We start from the raw sequence: 21,168 nt of genomic DNA, 5'->3' as shown, positions 1-21,168 counted from the left end.
GGTTGTTACCTTGGCTTACTATGTAATGACATCAGCATCTTTTTAAATACCTCTTCAAATAGGGATTTGCCCTCTTACTGCTTTGAAGTTTCTTTTATCCATTTGGTAAATGAGCCAATAAAGTAATTTTTAAATCACTGCCATCATTCTGGAAATACCATTTTCAAAACTATTACTGTCTATGTATATTGACTTTATCTTGAGTTATGTAGTGGGAAGGTAGCTCTCAGAGGCTGAGGGGACCCTAACAACAATTTGTTTATTCTCTGAGATCTCTTCTTGAATGTCTTTTTTTTTTTTTTGGAAAGCATACGGTTTCCTAAAAAACTGATGGAGAGCATTTAAATGATAATACAAATATTTTATGTTGGTTTTCATTGAAAAGGATACAATGTCTTGACTTAGGAAAAAGCTTCTTATTCTCCTGCACATTGAGAAAGCATCCAGCCTATTTTCTATACAGTTAACACAATCTTTGAGGCCATCTGCAGTTTGCAATAAATTTATAGTTTAGTATCTTAAATTGATGAGAAAATGAGCTGCTGACAGACATGTTTTTCCAAACTGATATTTGAAGATGGTGCAGGCAAAATATTTGGCATGAAAAAGCAAAGAAAATGAGAATTGTGTATCTACAGAACACAACTCTCTATTCTGACACAATTTAAAATTTCTTAAAATCTGAAATTTTACTGGTAGTTAGTTTCTATCTTATAATCTTTGATGAAATGTTACATTAAACCTTAGAAAGACTCTGGTATTTTTTCTCTTATCCACATAGATACGGACATTCCAATTATTGGCAAATTCCCTTGATAAGGCAAGTGCCATTTTAAATAGGCACTCTTTCTAGTATTGTTCATGTATTGATTCATTAAATCTTAAGAGATGAAAAGAAAAAGCACAAAACCAAAAAAGTCCATCATATGTATTAATGTGGTAGGAAAATTGTTAACTTCTAATTATTTTTCAGGATTTGGGCTCTTTAGGTTTTGCTGTCATTTTGCTAAATATACTAAGAGATTTTTGCATTATGTATACACACAAAAACACACACACTCATATGTAATGGCATAGAGGAGAAAAAGACAGTTGTACAGAAAGATGTTGGTGTTTCATGCTTGCTTGCTAGCTTGCTAGCTTGCTTTCTTTCTTTCTTTCTTTCTTTCTTTCTTTCTTTAATTCTTTAATTCTTTAGTCTGAGGCTAAGCAGTAATGTTGTCAGTCTAAGGCTATGGGTAAAAGACCCCTGCATAACTGACAGTACATTTTCTTTTTTAAAAGAAAAGATATTTTTACAATTCTTTCAGTTACAAAAATTAAATTTGCCTCTTTCTTTTCTTTCAGTAACTGATCTTTGATTTTGGGTGTTTGATTAGCTCAATCAGCAGACAATTATCAGATCCTAATACGCTGGGAGGCCCCACTCATGAATGAGGCATAATTGCTGCCTTCAAGGTAGAGCTTTGCCACCCTTGAATGTGATCATTTTTTTCTTTAGAGACCCATGATGTGTAGCCAGCTCAACAATGAGAGTCCATAGACAGTAACTCAGGCCAAAGGGGACCTGGAAGTTACCCTGGGAGCCACATTCGAGCATTATTAGTCCTCCACTTTCAGAATCACACCTTCTTGGTGTAAAATCATCATCGTCATTTACATTGCTCCTCCCCACTGACCAGCTCTGTGAGTCCATCATACCCTGTGGGCAAGACTATGCAGCTTACATACCTAATATGTGCTAATATAATGCATTTTCTATGTGCATGTTTTAAGCAGTAAGCAGTAAAACAGTCAATGCATGTTTTAGTTTCTAGTAAGCAATTTGGGAACTATTTGTAGTTGTTTTTTCTCTGACAGATGATATATTTAGAATCAATTCATAATGCTCTCCACATAGGAAATAACCTAGGGCTAAATTAAGTAATATGAGCAAACATTAGTATCATCCTAAATTTATTTAACCTGAAGCACATCTCTGCCCACAGTACTGATTCACAAAGACACAGACTATGCCACTTCGGAATCCCACAGCCACTCAGCTAGAACTCTGCATCCCCAAACATCCTGCCTGGGAAGCCAAGGGTTGTCTGGATGTGCTAATAAATGATCACTTTATACAATACTTGCAATTACCATGCAAAGCAGTCTATCTAGGCCTGAAGTCATGTGGCGGTGTCCAATTTCAGGTTTCATTAAAACTTAAATGTCAAGTTAGGTTCTACAAAAGGCACAGCTATTTACAACGAGGTCGTATATTCCAAGCACTGGCTCTAGATCTGTGTTCTTGGAAAAAAAAAAAAATGTAAGTGAGATTTTGATAGATTGTGATTGATTCAGTCAAATGTAATCCAGATAGAACACTGAATATTTTATAAACCTAAATGAGTGATGTCCCTCAGTCTACATGAATTTGAAATTAAAAAAGATAAGTAGCTATGGGTATGCTTTATTTAAATAGTGAAAATTAAGGGGGGCATTCAATAAACATTCGTGGAGCACCTACTAAGTGTCAGGCATTATCCTAGGCCCTCGGGGTACGGGCGTGAACTGAATAGGGCATATCCCTGCCCTCAAGGAGCTTTCACTCTAGTGGGGAGAAGAGCGCCCGGGCAGACAGAACAGCGAGGACTCTGAGGTGGGTTCCAGGAGTTGCTGAGTTAATGGAACCTCTGTAGACACTATTGATGGGTTGCTACAAAGAACAGGGGGCGGGGGGGCAGAAGAGTGTTAGAAAATAAGGTTAGAGAAGTTAGCCAAGACCAGGTCATGGACACTAATTTGTTAGGCCATGTCAGGGACACTATGGCATCTGTTAGTATTAAGTATCCATGAAATAATTTTATGTGGGGGAAAAAGAAAAGTACATGTGATTTTTCCTTTATTATCTTTTAAAATGTGTTTGACACATACACAAGCATATATGTATTATGCAGGGAAGTTGCTCGGACAACTCTGCTCTCCTGCCTCACACCCTCTAGGACGTTTTATTCGTCCAGCCATTCCTGCCACAACCATCTTACTTTAGCTGAGTCGTGATCTCTCCTGGGGGCTGAGCCACTCCACGGGCAGCCTGGGGAAGCTGAGCTAGCACTCACTCCTGCCCCGCCTAGAAGAGGACCATCAATGCTCTGTGGGGCCATCCTTGACCAGGGGAGTCAGAAGCTAGTGATAAATGCATCGCTCTGTGGTTCTCAAATAGATTCTTTTGGTTCCACAGAAGGTCCCGGCAGATTTGAGCCCTGGTTGTCCTCAATAACACTCTTGGCTTTCTCTTCTTCCCCATTTCCGTCCTCCAAAGCCCTCATCCTGTTGTCTGGAATCACTTCTAAGAAACTATCCACGTGCGAGCTCTCATCTCAGACTCTGTTTCCTGGGGGAACCTTAGCCAAGATAGTAAGTTAACAGGTTTGAAGCAGAGTTCCATAGACTACAACATCCTGGGCTACACTACCCACCCAGTAACTAGTGCACTCTAATAACTCGCCACTGTCGGCGCGCCTCTCCCCATCATATCCCGTGGCCTCTCACAAGCCTCAGGCCCTCCCCAAGCCACAGTCACAAGCTTTGGTTTCGTCACTCTCTTACTGTGGTTTTCTTTTTTTTAAGTTTAACATATATTTATATATTCCAAAGGAAGGTACTGATGTGCTTTTATATGTCTTTGAGCTTTATAAAATAATATTTTAAGTACAATTTTATGCAACTAATTTTTTAAACTCAAATTAAGTTCCTAACATTCATCCCTGTTGTCATTGGAAGTTGAGTTTCAGTCCTGCATAGTAACATCATCCATCCATCACAATTTATTCTGTCAATAGGCATTTAGGATTTTTCATTGTTTTGCTGTCTTGAGCATCGTTGCTGTGAACATTTTCATGCACACATGCAAGCAGTTCCCTTTGGCTACACTGTCCAATGCAGTGGCATGTGCCACGTGTGGCTATTGAACTTTTGAAACGTGGCTAGTCCAAATGGAGACATGCTGTAAAGTGTAAAACATGTACCAGATTTCAAATATTTAGTATGAAAAATAATGAAAATATATTTTGAATAATTTTAAAATATTGACTGCATGTTGAATGCTACCTGTTTGGATATATTGGGTAATATAAAATATGTTTTTAAAATTAATTCACCTGCTTTTTAAAAATATGGCTATCAAAAATTTTAAAACTATAGATTTGGCTTGTATTATATTTTTATCAGACAGCATGAGTCTACGGTAGTGCTCTTTGAAGTGTGTTTCCCTGACTGACAGCATCGGCATTATCTAGAAATGCAGAATCTCTGGCCCCACTCCAAACCACCTAAATGATGGCTGGCAGCAAAACAGAATTCAATAGGAAAAAAAGGAAAAAGGAAAGTGAAGGAAAGAAAAAGGCACAGAATCCAGGAAATAGTGAAGAAGTGCACAGAGTACTGACCCAGATCAGAGCCAAACACAGAGATCTGGGAGGAAGGTTTCTAAAAAATAAAACACATAATTAGATAGTGATTAATAAAAGAAATAGAGGGTGTACTTATTTTAATAGGACATAAAAAGTAACAACCAGCACCTTCAGGGAAAAGAAAAGCAGCAGCAGAAGGGACATGGAATCGCAGTCACTCTTGTACCTTAAATGAGTAAAATTTAGACACAATTAGAAGAGCTGTGGGGAGTAGGATGGGATAGAATGTATCCATACTTTACAAAGAGGAGCATCAGAGAGACCTTCTGTAACTGACCAAACATGAAATAAGAAGCTAACATGTTACCTACAGATATAATGGGACATATTTAAAAAGGAACTAAATCCTGAGAAAAAGTATATATCCCCAATATGAGAGGAGGGATGCCAGAGGTCTGGCAAAAAGGAGATAAATTTCATTTGTCATGGCAAAGATAGTCAATGACTAGAATGATGGATGGAGAGCCAGCACTAGAAGATTATTTTCCAGACGAAAGCGCTGAAGAGATAGAAGTACTCACTTCTGAGAAACAGGTCTACAGAAGGAAAAGTTCATTGCTTGCAATTCCTTTTAAAGATTAAAACATAAAAATATGAAAATTATAAATACTTGCTAGATATAAAATAGAATCTTATAGTTACATACTACATATAGTATATATAGTTATACTACAAATAGTATGCAGATATATATGACTTAAATGTAGTTCATGGTAGTCAATTACTGTATTAACTTCTTTTTGTTGGCATATATTTGTAGTTTTTCTCATATTTCTCCAAGTTTAATTTTCATGACAAATAGGTTTGTTTTATTTATTTTTAAGTGTATATATCAATACACCCTCCTTAATCTTGAAAGTATGAAGGTATTTTTGATATCTTTCTTAGCTACTAATCTTTAATAAGGCAAAAAGTTCTTCACATCAAATATTGTTTTCTTGTAAAAGAAGACTCTGAAAAAGATTTAAGGTGTAGCTTGAACAATACTGTGAAATTTATGTCAAAATAGCATTTAAAGGTATATAAAGGCAAGAACATACAATAAAGGAAACTTCTAGGAAAAGAATGGAGCTGTGCTTGAATAGATGTAATAAGAAAAGCAATGTTTAACTAATAAACTGATTTCATAATGTATTCCTCAAAAGAGAAGAACTGTTTTAAAAATTAGGGAAACCTCATAGCTTCGACCATTTTTGCAATGAGCATTTCTAGCGTTTTAATTCTCCCTTGATTTTTGGCAATGACTGATGAATGTCAGCCCTACTGAGATACACCGTTCAGGGTCCTCATATATCACTGAGATTTGCAAAACTTTGCCAGCAAAATTCCTGTTTTGAGATTTATGGCACTGGATAGTTGTTTTCTTTGGGGTGAGCATGCTATTTATATATATTATTTTAGTTTGATCCTATTCAAAACCAGAAAATGTGGTAAACCAGACCAGGAATGCAAATAGACTATTTTTGAGATCTCTATACCAGAAGGTTAGCTTAACTTTTGTTCAAATCTAGTTGAAAGTTTTGATTGTATTATAGTTTATGTGCCTAAATTATTGAAAAGAAGTGTAGTAATCACTCATTATGGGCCAGATGTGAAGAGCTTGTTCACAGAGCACATGCCATCCCTGCGCTAACAGCTTTAAATCTGGGCCACTCCCACTAGGAGTCCTGAAAACACAAGAAGCAATGGTGTTCAAATAAATGGAGAAAGTAATCAATGCGATTATTTGTCAATAATTCATGTATGATTATCATCTCAGAAAATACAGCAGTGATTGTATAGATCAAGTTGTGGATTTAAGTTAAAGTATATAATAAAACATACTTTTTTGTATCACTAAGCATGGCAACTACAAGTCAATACAGATACGTTTAGATTTGGGATCACTTCATCTTTTCACACAACTTTTGATTCTACTCTTGATTTTGACTGAAAATTGACAAGAATATATACTCCATGTGAGTCCCAATTTTAGTGTGGAATCTATTCGTGAGACATCTCATGTTGAGAGCAATATATATCCAGTCAATTTTTTATCAACATAAAAAATTCCAGTGACTGCTTTTGTGGAATGAGATCCCTTGGTAAGTGCCACAGAACTTTAGTGACAGAAGAAAGCTATTGCATAATTTACACCAACTCTATCTCATCATTTTTCAGAAGACTAATCTAAAACAGAAGTTAAGGAAGTTGCTACCATCAGAGAACCAATGGTCTGAAACTTCAAACATGCTTTTCATAACTGATAAAGTATGTGCACTTATCTTTTGGGAGCTTTAGGTAAATTCTGAGTCTGGAGGCAGACACATCTATCAACGGAGGAGAGAAAAAAAAATCTCTAGTTGTTCAATTCAAGGAATTGAGGGATTACTGAATCATCAATAAACTGACTCGCTGGGATTATAGATGAACTGTTCACTGCCTCTCTGGCTCTCTTCAGCCATTAGATAGCTCCAGACATATCTGGCTTATAAAACAATAGACTCCTTATTCTGGGAAAAACAGCTGCAACAGTGCTTCAAGAGATGGCTGGTATTCTGCTTTGTTTCAAATATTCAAATTTTACATGAATGAAAAGACAATGTTTTTACTGTTTAATAATAAATTGTGGAACAATTGCTGTTTCAGGGCACTCTCTGTACTAGGAGTCTGTAGATTTTCTACAGGGTTTTTGATTCATTAATTGGAAGCGAGATACTGACCATGGTGATTTAAATCTCTGAATTCCTTTTGGAATTGACCAGTATAGTCTTTATACTCCTTTAGCTCAGTTCACCAGCAAATTAGATACACACTGCTGTTTTAGTTCTGAATGTCTTAAAATTATGTGTAAGGCTTAAATTATCTCAACTTTAAACCCCAATGGCCATCAAAAATTTAGTGAATAAAAAATTCACATAAAATTAACTTTTTCACTTTAAACATGTCTCCTGTGAATTTAAAGATATTTAATGCTTCAGACTAATACAACATAATGATGCGTATGCTATTATAGATATATCATAGATATCTGCATTTTTAAACTCTTTTTAAAGAAAAATTGAGGTTAACATCTAAAATCATTTTCTATTTACAGCTATTTTCTGATAGCAAATAAACTAAGTGACAAGCATAGAGGAAAAACAATACTGAGCCAACTTCCCTGGGTAAGTATGGTGGCCATAATCAAAGGAAAGTGAATATGTTTTAGAAATTGATCAAATTCCATTTAAACTGTGATATTTTTTCAAAGGGAAAAAAAAAAAAAAAACATTAAACTCTCCCCACAGGTCACTTAGTTATGGAAAGAACTTATAACTCTCCCTCAGATCAGTCTCCCTCTCCCTGCCCACGGCCCCCACTCACTTTCTTTCGTTTGTCTGTTCACTAACTTGCTACTTAACTGAATTAGGTCTTTCTTTCTCCCCTTTCTCCTGGCAGAGATGGACTCTTCTCTCAGGTTAATTCTTCCACAAGGACAACCTCCACGTCTTTGGGAATGCAATTGACTCTAGGCCTGCTCTAAAGCCTACTGCAAGACGATTTGTTTACCTTGATCTATGACCTTCCCTCTTCATCCTCCGTGACTAATTGAAAGCGTAAGATCCTGTTTCCTGAGGCTCCTGGTATGCTTGTACTTGTTTTATTCCCTCTAAAGCTTGGCCTTGTTTTTCCTTTCTGTGTATCCTAAGGTGTAACAAAACACCCTTAACTATTTTTCTTTCTCTATAAGGTTCTATTTGCTGCCAGAACTTTAGGTATTATAAAAGCAGTATGTAGTAATAAGCCAGGCAACTAAAATATCTTAGAGGCCTATGTCTTTTATAACATGTGATTTCCCAGAATAAACACATCAGATTGATTTGTGTCAACAGTAATAATCATAACATGCTAAGCATAGGTTGATATTTATAAGCTCATTTTAACTTCTTAGAGGCCGTAACAAAATTGAAGTTACAGCCCTACCTCCCATTAAATGAGTAAAAACAAACAAACAAACAAAAACTATAAATTGTTTAAATTAAGCTGTTTTATTTCTGAACATTTTAAAAAATGTTTTTATTGAAACTTGTAAAATCAAACCTGTTTAAGATGGCAGTCCTCACTATTTGAAGATACAGGAACAAAGCTAATTTTATGCACCAAGCCAAGCACCATCTGGACACAGAGTAAACAGTAACTGTCAGAGATAAATGCTCTGACCCTCAAGTAGATTATAGTCTAGTCAGTCTAGTCAGTCTAGAAGACAGTTACAACTGCAGATGGAGAAGGGCAGTGAGGGAAGAAAGAAAGAACTGAGGAAAAACGTTGGTCTCAGACCAAGCATTCAACACCAGAAAGAGCATAGGAGAGGCTGACCAAACTTAAAGCCTCATTGGTCACCTAAACAAAAATCCTATGACAGATTCTTGGAAAAGGGAGATTAAGTCTCTGGGTTGAGAGAAAACAGAAGCCTAGACTGGGCGAAGGCCAGGGTAGGACAATATGGAATATAAGCCCAGATAGAAAGTTCTCCTTGTGTCGTATTGCCCTGGTTGAGGATAATTGAGAAATTCCTAGCAGAATGGTCTGAGCAGGGTGTCGCTCTCTCCACAGTACCCACAAATGTTGTCTGGGGTTTGTTAACTACAAACTCAGGGTACTTAGAGCCCTACAAACAGTTCCCTATGTGTGGGAAGCTTCCAAATGTCTCCAGGAAGAGTACCCACTCAGGACTAGGCTTTTGTTCCTTGTGTCAGATAAACATTACAAATCGTGAAAGGTGACAATTGTGGTTCTCCACCCTGGCTGCACCTTAGAATCCCCAGGGATGGTGAGACTTAAAAAATCATCAATTCCCAGATCTCATCCAACACCAATTAAACTGGAATCCCTTAAGGTGACACTACATCATTGGTACTTCTTAAATATTCCTTAGATGGTAATGTGTAGTGAAGATAGAGAATCATTGGTCCTAAGGCATTCATGGGGAAAACTTAAGCTATTTGAGAAAGATCAGCAAGGGAACAAGTTCCCTGATAGGAAGAAAATAGCCAATTACAGTGGACCAAGTTGGAGGGCATTGTAGTTGAGTTCTGTTCACTTTCCCACGTGGCCAAGTTGAGCCAATCCAGGAATTGCCACGAGGGTAGCCTGAGAAAGGTGTCACCTTCTCCACTGTCATCAGAAACATCAGCTGATATTAGGTGGCTAGACATGGAACTCAGGGTGCTCAAAGTCTCACACACACACGTACACACACATGCACAGGAAATACAGAACAAGGTAGCAGATACAGAAGTAATTAGAGCTAATAAACGGGAAAGAGTCCAATACAAGTGTGTAAACATAATCAAAAGACAGAGGTTCTCATATTTGTTTAAAAAGAAGATCCCATGGTATATAGTTTATAAGAAAAATAAAACAACAGGACGTAGAAAGTAAGAAAATCGAAGAATGAAAATATATGTCAAAAGTACAGAGATTAAAAATGCCAATGTAATAATTTTAACTTAAGTCAAAATAGAATTTAACGTGAAAAGCATTATAGTGGACATTAAGAATATGTTCAACTGTTTAAAGGCACAACACATCAAAAAAATATAGCAACCACTTAGTAAAGGCACTTATTACTGAGTCAGACACTACGCTAGGCCCTTACCTAGCAATGAAACACTTATATGTTACAAGAGTAAGTTTTTTTTGTTTGTTTTTTTTTCAGAGGAGACCCCCAATTTAGTCAGACCCTCAAGAAAATACCCAAGAACTCAACTCAGGGGTTCCCTTAAACTGACATGTCACGCGTTGATGCATTTATCTTTTCCTCTGATTTTGATATTTCTATCCCAAACCCTCCAAATATCCAGCAAAAGGAAAATGTTTTGTATTTTCCAAGTCACTATTTCCTTCCTTTTTCCAAGTCACTACTCTTTCCTCCAGGCCTAGTGACTTCCACTTTAGAAATACTTTCTAGCTCTTAAGGCTTTTCAGTACATAAAAATTATATACCCCCAGGGTTCCTGAAACTGCACTGTGAGAAACAGAAGACATTCCACAGTGACTAGGGGTCTCAGGAAGTCTGGCAGTATTTGCTTCAGATTCACCAGAAAACGTTTCTCAATCTTGGGGCTGGCATATTGGTACCTTGACCTAAATTAAATTCATTATTTTTACCAAGGTGAGAATATTCTTGATAAAGAGAGAGATTTAAAAAATGACTAAGCAAGTTTAAATTTGATTTCCTTTGGGTATTATTATGCAAAGCTAAATTTTATAGTAGGCAAGTATTTCAAAGTTGCTGCAGTTGGCAAGGAGGAAAGAAACAGACATGTGCAAATTCATGGGATATGCAGCTTAATGAAATCTCTAATTGGGTATAAAACTTGAAATCCAACTTGCAGCGAATAAAATTCATATTCTCAGCCAATTAGCAAATGGACCTCAGCTTCCTGATCTGGAAAGGGGGCAAATGCTGAGTAGTTACTGCTCTTTTCTTTCTTTTTAGTACATAGCTGAATGTGACACAAAATAGGGCTGGTTTTAAAATGAGACTTCACTTTAGGACATCATGTGTCTATTTCTTAAGTTCTCTTGGCAGGCCCCAGTGGCATCATAAATTTAATGTACTGAAACTTGAGTTTCTTCATGCAGGAAAGGAGGCCAGGATATGTCAGCTCACCAAAAAGGCGTATTATTCTTGGAGGTATAAAATACTTGTTCTGTAGCAACAATCATATTAAAATTACCTTCAGCTCAAATTTTAAGTGTTCCTAGTGGGACATGTGCTATGGTCTTGGCAGACTCTGAGTAACCTCCTCTGGAATCCCTTCGGCCTGGATGTCAGTACAACTCAGTCCTGTTTTTCTTCACCTCTGATAGGTGCCTAGGGATGAGGCCATGACTCCACTTTCTCCTCTTGTGACTCACATATCTGAGGCCGAGTTTCTGAAAAATAGATCTCTAATTGCATGTTTAAGTTGTTCAGGAATCTGAGGATCCAAGGAGGACTTTTTGCAAAAACTTAAGAGACAGAGTCATGTGAAATTCTATTATTGCATTTAAATACAACTCAAAACCACCTAAGTACCATACAACTGGTGACTCTGAAAGAAAGGTCAGGAAGATGGTGTTTACATGAAAAAGAAAAAGAAAGCAAGACATTCTGCAACAATCAGATGAAACTTTAGTCTCCTAGATCAGAGAGGTTTAAAGAAAAGGATACATTAAAACCTGCAAATGAAAAAGAAAGTCTTTGCAGAGTCTTCCAACATAACACTGGACGGGCCAACCTTATATCATCCCGATGGAAATCAACTTCATCAACTCTTCTGCTAAAACTAAACTGGTGTTAATACAGTGAATGATGGGCTGTCTATATGCCAAGTGCATCTTCCTGTATGATTTACTGTATAATGAATGAACTTGAGAAGCTGAGGCAGAAGTAACAAGTGGCTCTAAGGCGTGCACTCAGAAGAACTTACGTGGCTGACTGCTTAGTACTAAGAGTAACTCAGGACAACTGTGGCAACCGTTGACCTTGATCTTAAGTTAAAATGCCTAGAATTTCTATTGCAAACATTTCTAAGCACAGGTACAACATCAAAGCGATCTTGGTTTTGATTCATAAGAGATTTTATCTCTCTTCATTCAATTTTCTCTGATGCATCATGTGATTACAAGATTTATTATCACAGGAGTATGACTAGTTTCTTCTAAATTTGTCAAGAAGGCCCTAGAAGCACAGAAGCACAGATAAAGCACACATCTTGAAGATTATCTACTCCAATTCTCTAATACGAAGGTGAGAACGCTAAACTCTAGAGCGGTTAAGTGAAAATACTAGCTGATACTCAGGTATCCTTTGTCCCAGTCTGGCACTAAGCCTACTGCTAATGAAAAGTATTCCCACCACCAGGAAGAAAAATATAGTGATGCTTCTTCAGTTCCAAAACTTGGTCTACAAGGAGGAATTTTCCAGCAGCCCTAATACTTTGCACATTCTCCCTCACTTGCCTCCAACTGTCATTCACAAGTCAATGGTCTCATATTCTTAATCCATCTGTTTGGGAGTATAATCTGATTATAGAAGTAAAATATGTTCAAACTCTGAAAGCTGGTTTTAAAAAAGTATCCATAATTGTTGGTAAATCTAAAGTAATAAATGAAGGAATTTTGACACAATCCAGCTGCTAGCACCATGGTTGTAATAAAAGTGCTTGGTTTCTTATTACATCTTTCTAGCTCTAGGAAGAAAAATGCCATGTTTCTAGAGTATGTAGCTGCAAAAAATAAGAAAATGTTTTATCTGAAGAATGAAATGAGGCTTATGGATTAAAAAATTTTTTTAACTCTGAATAATTACTTCCAAAGAACCACTGAGTTTAGCTGAAAACCACATTAGCTATCAGTTGGAATTCATATAATAACATAAGTTACAACTAAACTTTCATAGTCCTAAATTTGTGTAAATAAAAATAATAGCAATGAAGTCTTCGAAAAAGTTAGGAAGGTTGCTATAAAGAACTTGGGTCTAGAATATGGGTTGCCCAACTGTATGCTGGCCACAATGAACTGAGTTACTCTCATTATCAAGTCCATTGTACTTCTGGGGCAGACCCACTCCAGCAATCAATTGCAAGTCCATGGAGACTTTGGATGCATTATGCTATTGACTAATGCCATCTGACTGTCTATGTATTTGCCACTGTGGATAGGTTGAGATACACCAGTAAAAAGATGTAAGAATGAGTGAGTAGAGGTTAATTGCAGTGGATAAGTAAAAATAATAAAAACAGCAACATAATAACAACCAGGGTCATCGTACATCCTGGTTTTCCTGGGGCAGTTCTATTTTAGGCCCCATATACTGCCTGGTTCAGCATTTGTCCCAGACAAAACTTCTGGGTTTCTATTATTCTAATAATAATTGACAGTATTTTAGTGTTTATCATATGCTACTAAGTAAAAAGATTTGTGTTATCTCATTTAATCCTCTCAACAATATGCACTATAGGTTATTATTAGACCTATTTTATAGATTAAGAAACTGAGAATAGAATTTGTGTGACTATATACATCATGCAACTGTTAATCAATGGACCCAGGATTGCTGACTCTAGTTCCTATACTGTGACCTCTTAACCGCCTCACAACTGATTCACATTTCCTAGTCCTTGTAGAGTTATGTATTTAAAGTGTAAATGGTGGTAAGTTTCAATATCCAAACCATAAATTTAGTAAATTGCCTATTTTTTAGCCTAAGTGCCAAGTATGATTTGATTGCTTCTTATAAAGCCATGAAGGGTTTGAAAAATACAGACAGTCCCCTTAGCAAGTCTGAATTATAAAAACCAGGGCCTACCCCTTGAAACCTTAACAGATAAATTGAGTAGAAATTATAAAAACGCATTTTACAGATTAGAGACCTATGTATATAGCTTCTTGCTGTCAAGTGTTCATACAGACTGAAAATTGAACCACACTGAGGTAACAATTTTAGAGATGATAGTTTGAGTGAGTTACTGGAGTAAGATAGGTGTGGGCTGTGCACATGCCACTCGTTCAGGTGATATTAGAGAGGAGACTTCTCAGAGCACACTGGAGTTCCATGGCCTGAATAGGGTATGAATTTGACCCAGTTGGGTAATTTTTGCCTTTTCTTACCACAGCCTGGCAAGAATCTAAACTACGTAAATCCTTTGAAATAGTATTTGTTGCAAATTGAAGAACATTTTTTTATAAACAGTGAAATCTGGCAATCTTTTCCCTTCAGCCAGAAATCCCCATTAACCAATATTGTATTTCCTGAGGTCTACAATTGCCAGTCTTTATGAAGAACATCTTAAAATATCTTCTAATTTATTAAGAATTATACTTAAGCAATGCTACTGGTTCCTAGTTCTGTGAACCCTGCTAATCTTTGAAGACACACGTAGAGTAACTACGTGCTATTAAGAGCACTAGAGCAATCTGAACCTTCCATTCTCCAATCTATCAATTAAGGAGTATTCACTGAATATGTGGTAAGATTTCAGTATCACAAGAGGTTTTTGGTTTTGTGCTGTTTTTTGTTTTTGCTCTTTTGTTTTGTTTTGTAAAGCAGCATATACACATGCAGATGAGTAACTTTTGGTACCCTTAACCCTGAAGACAGAGTTTAGTAACATCTTGTTCTACAAAGCTTCAATATCAAGGGAAAATTTACATTTTATTTGCACAACAAATTGCAGCATGCATTCTGTTACTGAGCATGGTTTGTTCATATCCATATGAAACTAGGAGAGTCAACTCACAAAATCATAGCAAGCACAATGTGCTAAGGATATTATTTCTGGGAGGCCAATGATTACACACAGAGTATTCGATGTGAGTGGCTGAAATTACATTGTTTGTAATGTTCTTTTTGGCAGGAAAGATCAAAAAGTGCTAGAAAGTGCTCGTTGCTACGCTGCCATGTTGGGTGTACTTGCCAGAGAGATATGAGCTCAATACTTGACTGTATAACCATTTCACAGTGCTACTGAAAAACATGTGAATGAAAAATGCTGAGGAGCTCCAATTAAGTTTTTATAAATACAATCTTTCTGATTAAAAATATTGCTTTTTTATGACTTTTTAGTAATCTATAATTTCAGTATAAAATATACATGGGCTTAGTCATTTTAAACCTTATAAACCTTATATCTAAATTTTATTTGAAAAGACTTGCCTTTTTTAAATTTTTTATTGATTTATAATCATTTTACAATGTTGTGTCAAATTCCAGTGTTCAGCACAATTTTTCATTCATTCATGAACATATACACACTCATTGGCACATTTTTTTCTCTGTGAGTTATCATAACATTTTGTGTATATTTCCCTGTGCTATACAGTGTAGTCTATTCTACAATTTTGAAATCCCAGTCTATCCCTTCCCACCCTCCACCCCCCTGGTAACCACAAGTCTGTATTCTCTGTCTGTGAGTCTATTTCTGTCCTGTATTTACGCTTTGTTTTTGTTTGTTTGTTTCTTTTTGCTTTTGTTTTTTAGATTCCACATATGAGCGATCTCATATGGTATTTTTCTTTCTCTTTCTGGCTTACTTCACTTAGAATGACATTCTCCAGGAGCATCTATGTTACTGCAAATGGCATTATGTTGTCGGGTTTTATGGCTGAGTAGTATTCCATTGTATAAATATACCACATCTTCTTTATCCAGTCACCTGTTGATGGACATTTAGGCTGTTTCCATGTTTTGGCTATTGTAAATAGTGCTGCTATGAACATTGGGGTGCAGGTGTCATCCTGAAGTAGGGTTCCTTCTGGATACAAGCCCAGGAGTGGGATTCCTGGGTCATATGGTAAGTCTATTCCTAGTCTTTTGAGGAATCTCCACACTGTTTTCCATAGTGGCTGCACCAAACTGCATTCCCACCAGCAGTGTAGGAGGGTTCCCCTTTCCCCACAGCCTCTCCAGCATTTGTCATTTGTGGATTTTTGAATGACGGCCATTCTGACTGGCGTGAGGTGATACCTCATTGTAGTTTTGATTTGCATTTCTCTGATAATTAGTGATATTGAGCATTTTTTCATGTGCTTTTTGATCATTTGTATGTCTTCCTTGGAGAATTGCTTGTTTAGGTCTTCTGCCCATTTTTGGATTGGGTTCTTTATTTTTTTCTTATTGAGTCGTATGAGCTGCTTATATATTCTGGAGATCAAGCCTTTGTCGGTTTCACTTGCAAAAATTTTCTCCCATTCTGTAGGTTTTCTTCTTGTTTAACTTCTGGTTTCCTTTGCTGTGCAGAAGCTTGTAAGTTTCATTAGGTCCCATTTGTTTATTCTTGCTTTTATTTCTTCTGGGAGAAAAATTTTGAAATGTATGTCAGATAATGTTTTGCCTATGTTTTCCTCTAGGAGGTTTATTGTGTCTTGTCTTATGTTTAAGTCTTTAATCCATTTTGAGTTGATTTTTGTATATGGTGTAAGGGAGTGTTCTAGCTTCATTGTTTTACATGCTGCTGTCCAGTTTTCCCAACACCATTTGCTGAAGAGACTGTCTTTATTCCATTGTATATTCTTGCCTCCTTTGTCAAAGATGAGTTGACCAAAAGTTTGTGGGTTCATTTCTGGGCTCTCTATTCTGTTCCATTGGTCTATATGTCTGTTTTGGTACCAATACCATGCTGTCTTGATGACTGTAGCTCTATAGTATTGTCTGAAGTCTGGGGAGAATTATTCCTCCAGCCTCTTTCTTTCTCTTCAGTAATGCTTTGGCAATTCTAGGTCTTTGATGGTTCCATATGAATTTTATTATGATTTGTTCTAGTTCTGTGAAATATGTCCTGGGTAATTGGATAGGGATTGCATTAAATCTGTAGATTGCCTTGGGCAGTGTGACCATTTTAACAATATTGATTCTTACAATCCAAGAGCATGGAATATCTTTCCATTTTTTTAAAGTCTTCTTTAATTTCCTTCATCAATGGTTTATAGTTTTCTGTGTATAATTCTTTCACCTCCTTGGTTAGATTTATTCCCAGATATTTTATTACTTTGGGTGCTATTTTAAAGGGGATTGTTTCTTTACTTTCCTCTTCTGTTGATTTATCGTTAGTGTAAAGAAATGCAACTGATTTTTGAACGTTAATTTTGTAACCTGCTACCCTGCTGAATTCTTCAATCAGCTCTAGTAGCTTTTGTGTGGACCTTTTAGGGTTTTCTATATATAGTAGCATGTCATCAGCATATAATGACACTTTTACCTCTTCTTTTCCAATTTGGATCCCTTTTATTTCTTTCTCTTGCCTGACTGCTGTGGCTAGAACTTCCAGGACTATGTTGAATAGGAGTGGTGATAGTGGGCATCCTTGTCTTGTCCCAGATTTTAGTGGGAAGCTTTTGAGTTTTTCACCGTTGAGTACTATGCTGGCTGTAGGTTTGTCATATATAGCTTTTGTTATGTTGAGATATGTTCCCTCTATACCCACTTTGGCGAGAGTTTTTATCATAAATGGGTGTTGAATTTTATCAAATGCTTTTTCTGCATCGATTGAGATGATCATGTGGTTTTTGTCCTTTCTCTTGTTGATGTGATGTATTACACTGATTGATTTGCGTATGTTGAACCAGCCTTGTGTCCCTGGGATGAACCCCACTTGGTCATGATGTATAATCTTTTTTACGTGTTGTTCGATTCTATTTGCTAAAATTTTGGTGAGGATTTTGGCGTCTATGTTCATCAGTGATATTGGCCTATAATTCTCTTTTTTTGTAGTGTCTTTGCCTGGTTTTGGTATCAGGGTGATGGTGACTTCATAGAATGAGTTTGGGAGTAATCCCTCCTTTTCAATCGTCTGGAAGAGTTTGAGAAGGACTGGTATGAGTTCTTCTTTGTATGTTTGGTAGAATTCCCCGGCGAAGCCGTCCGGTCCTGGACTTTTACTTGTAGGGAGGTTTTTAATTGCTATTTCTATTTCCTTTCTAGTGATCGGATTGTTCAAGTGTTCAGTTTCTTCTTGATTCAGTTTTGGTGGACAGTATGTTTCCAGAAACTTGTCCATCTCCTCTAGGTTATCCAGTTTGGTTCCATATAGTTTTTCATAATATTCTCGTATGATATTCTGTATTTCTATTTTGTTTGTTGTAATTTCTCCATTTTCCTTTCTTATTTTGCTAATTTGTGCTCTCTCTTTTTTCTTCTTTGTGAGTTTGGCCAGAGGTTTGTCGATTTTATTTACTTTTTCAAAAAACCAGCTTTTGGTCTGGTTGATTTTTTCTATGGTCTTGTTAATCTCTATTGTATTTAATTCCCCTCTGATCTTTATTATTTCCTTCCTTCTGCTGCTTTTTGGGGCTTTTTGTTCTTCTTTTTCTAATTCATTCAGGTGGTGGGTTAAATTGTTTGAGATTGTTCTTCTTTTTTGAGGAAGGCCTGTATCGCTCTAAACTTCCCTCAGCACTGCCTTTGCTGTGTCCCATAGGTTTTGAGTGGTTGTGCTTTCATTATCATTTGTCTCAAGGTATTTTTAATTTCAGCTTTGATTTCCTCATTGATCCATTGTTTTTTCAATAACATATTGTTTAATCTCCATGCTTTCCTTTTTTTCTCCTTTGTTTCTCTGTTGTTGATTTCCAGTTTCATGGCATTGTGGTCAGTAAAGATGCTTGAGATAATTTCTATCTTCTTAAAATTGTTGAGGTTTCTTTTGTGCCCAAGTACATGATCGATCCTGGAAAATGTTCCATGTGCACTTGAAAAGAATGCATATCCTATTTTTGGGGGGTGTAATGCTCTGAAAATATCCACCAAATCTAGTTTTTCTATTGTAGTATTTAATTTCTCTGTTGCCTTGTTTATTTTCTGTCTGGAAGATCTGTCTAGTGATGTTAATGCAGTGTTAAAATCTCCAACTATGATTGTATTCCCATCAATATCCCCCTTTATCTCTGTTAGTAATTCTTGTATGTACTTAGGTGCTCCTATATTGGGTGCATATATATTGACGAGTGTAATATCCTCATCATGTATCACTCCTTTAATCATTATAAAACGTCCTTCTTTATCTTTCTTTATGGCCTTTGTTTTAAAGTCTATTTTGTCTGAAATCAGTACTGCAACACCTGCTTTTTTGGCTTTTCCATTTGCATGGAATATCCTTTTCCATCCTTTCACTCTCAATCTATATGTGTCCTTCTCCCTAAAGTGGGTCTTGAAAAGACTTGTCTTTATCTCCCAAAATACACATACCACCACCACACATACACACACATTCACATGTGTGTGTGTATGCCTTGCTTTGCACACTATGGAACTGTAAAAATGACCATATAAACTGAAGCTGTGCAAAGTGAGCCAAAGGAAAAATTACTATTGTTCTGTGACCTATAAAAACTTTGTCAGGACATTAAAAACTCTGTTAATGTTAGTTTAAAATGCATTAAAACATCTTAAAATGTAAAACTTTTATTTATTTACACCATAATTTTAACCATTATAAACACGGATATTTAGAGTGTTTTATTTCTATGTGAAAACTTATCAAGCAGATGTTTGAACAGTGCTTTGCTTTCTTGTCATACAAGATACAGTGCAACCATTTTTCCTACGCCTTGGAGAACTGTCATACTTCTTTCCAAGTTTGAGTATGCTTCTGACATTTTATCCTTTGTGCTTTCAATATTGTGAAACAACTCTAGGAGTTCTTTCACGTGAAGTGTTTTGTCAGCATTGTTCCTCTGGAACGTTTTCATCCTTTTTTTGGTCACAATCACTTTCTTCATTTATGTCAAGTTCCCCTTTACTAAGTCCTTCCGGCTGCCCTAGACTGTCTCCAACCAGGGCTAGATCAACACAACCAGGTCAGCTGTTTCTTCTACACCTCATTTTTGCCCCATTCATATTTCACTTCCAGCCTTATCATTCATCATCTGCTGGCTGCACTTCAATCTTTGATGATCAATTTCTTCTTTCAGGTATCGATTTTTATAAAATGTCACGAGGGTTTATCACTAGAAGACAAGGAGGTAACTGAACTATACTATACTCCTTGCTGTCTGTGAGTCAACCGAGTAACAGATGTGCAGTGACCAATCACTGGACAGACTTTGAAAGAAGTGATGTGATTGGCCCCTGATCATAATGGTATCCGTTCTTTATGTAGTGAGTTGTGGACTGAGAGACTAGCCTCCGAGTTTGTACCTAATACAATTACAGCTAATATAGTGACCATCGAAATTTGAACTGTTACTGGTAGATGGGTGTTACTGACTGAATCATGGCAGCTGATAGTTGTGCATATCAGAACTGTGCAAAGAAAGGAATGCCTATAAATTCCTCCATTTCCCATCATTATTCCTTGAGTTATGCACTGATGTCCAATATCTAAATATAATAAAAATTGAAGCAAATGAATCCTGACTGAGGTGTATACAAATTAACCTTGCTTGGGACACACATAAAGCATCCAATGTTGAACCAGTGCAGTTGCTGGAAAGGTCAATTAGAAATGTGTCCTGCCGACATGTTATCCGAAGACTCCTGAGCAAGTGAAGTCCAATCATACATAACTGAGGCATGGCCATAAAAAAGCAGGCAGACGAACATGGTGGACATGTCTACACTATACAAAATCCAGCCTTGGGCTGTTCACAGGTTTGCAAATATTGATTAGGGAAGGAAAAACCTTTGATGAGATTGTTCGATGTGAAAATTAATATGAAAGTAATGTATAAAATAACAGATTGCAGTGTTGTGGGAAGATGAGGCTACACGAGTCATTATTTCAGTAGGGCCCAGAATTCTTCCTGGAGAAGAGTTGTTGAGGCAGTGACAGTGGTAACATAGTGAGACAGAGACTGTTACAGAGGTGTAGGAGCTTGGACTTGTCCCCAGGAGGTGAATATGGAGAAAGGAGTCATTTGGAGACAGCTACAGTTTCAGGCTCCTGTGATCTGCAGAGCCCTGAAGAACTGATCATCACGAGACACCAGTCATATTTAACGCAGTTCATTTGAAACAGATAAAAACAAACTGCTAGTTCTCTCAGTAGGTGCCACGTTGTCTTTCACGCTCATCCACCTATATTGCTAAATCCCTTAGTTTATAGACCGTAACAAAAAAATCAAGAGCATGTGACAAGATCTACGCCTTTAAACTTTGTTCATCTAATACATTTTATACAACATAAGCTTTTCCTTTTCTCAAAAATGTGGAGATAAATCTCCCTCTCCATATGTGTGTGTGTGTGTATGTATATATATAAAGCACATTATA

This window comes from Camelus bactrianus, chromosome 8 (genome assembly GCF_048773025.1).
Source record: "Camelus bactrianus isolate YW-2024 breed Bactrian camel chromosome 8, ASM4877302v1, whole genome shotgun sequence".
Classification (NCBI taxonomy): Eukaryota; Metazoa; Chordata; class Mammalia; order Artiodactyla; family Camelidae; genus Camelus; species Camelus bactrianus.
This window is presented reverse-complemented; position numbering follows the sequence as displayed.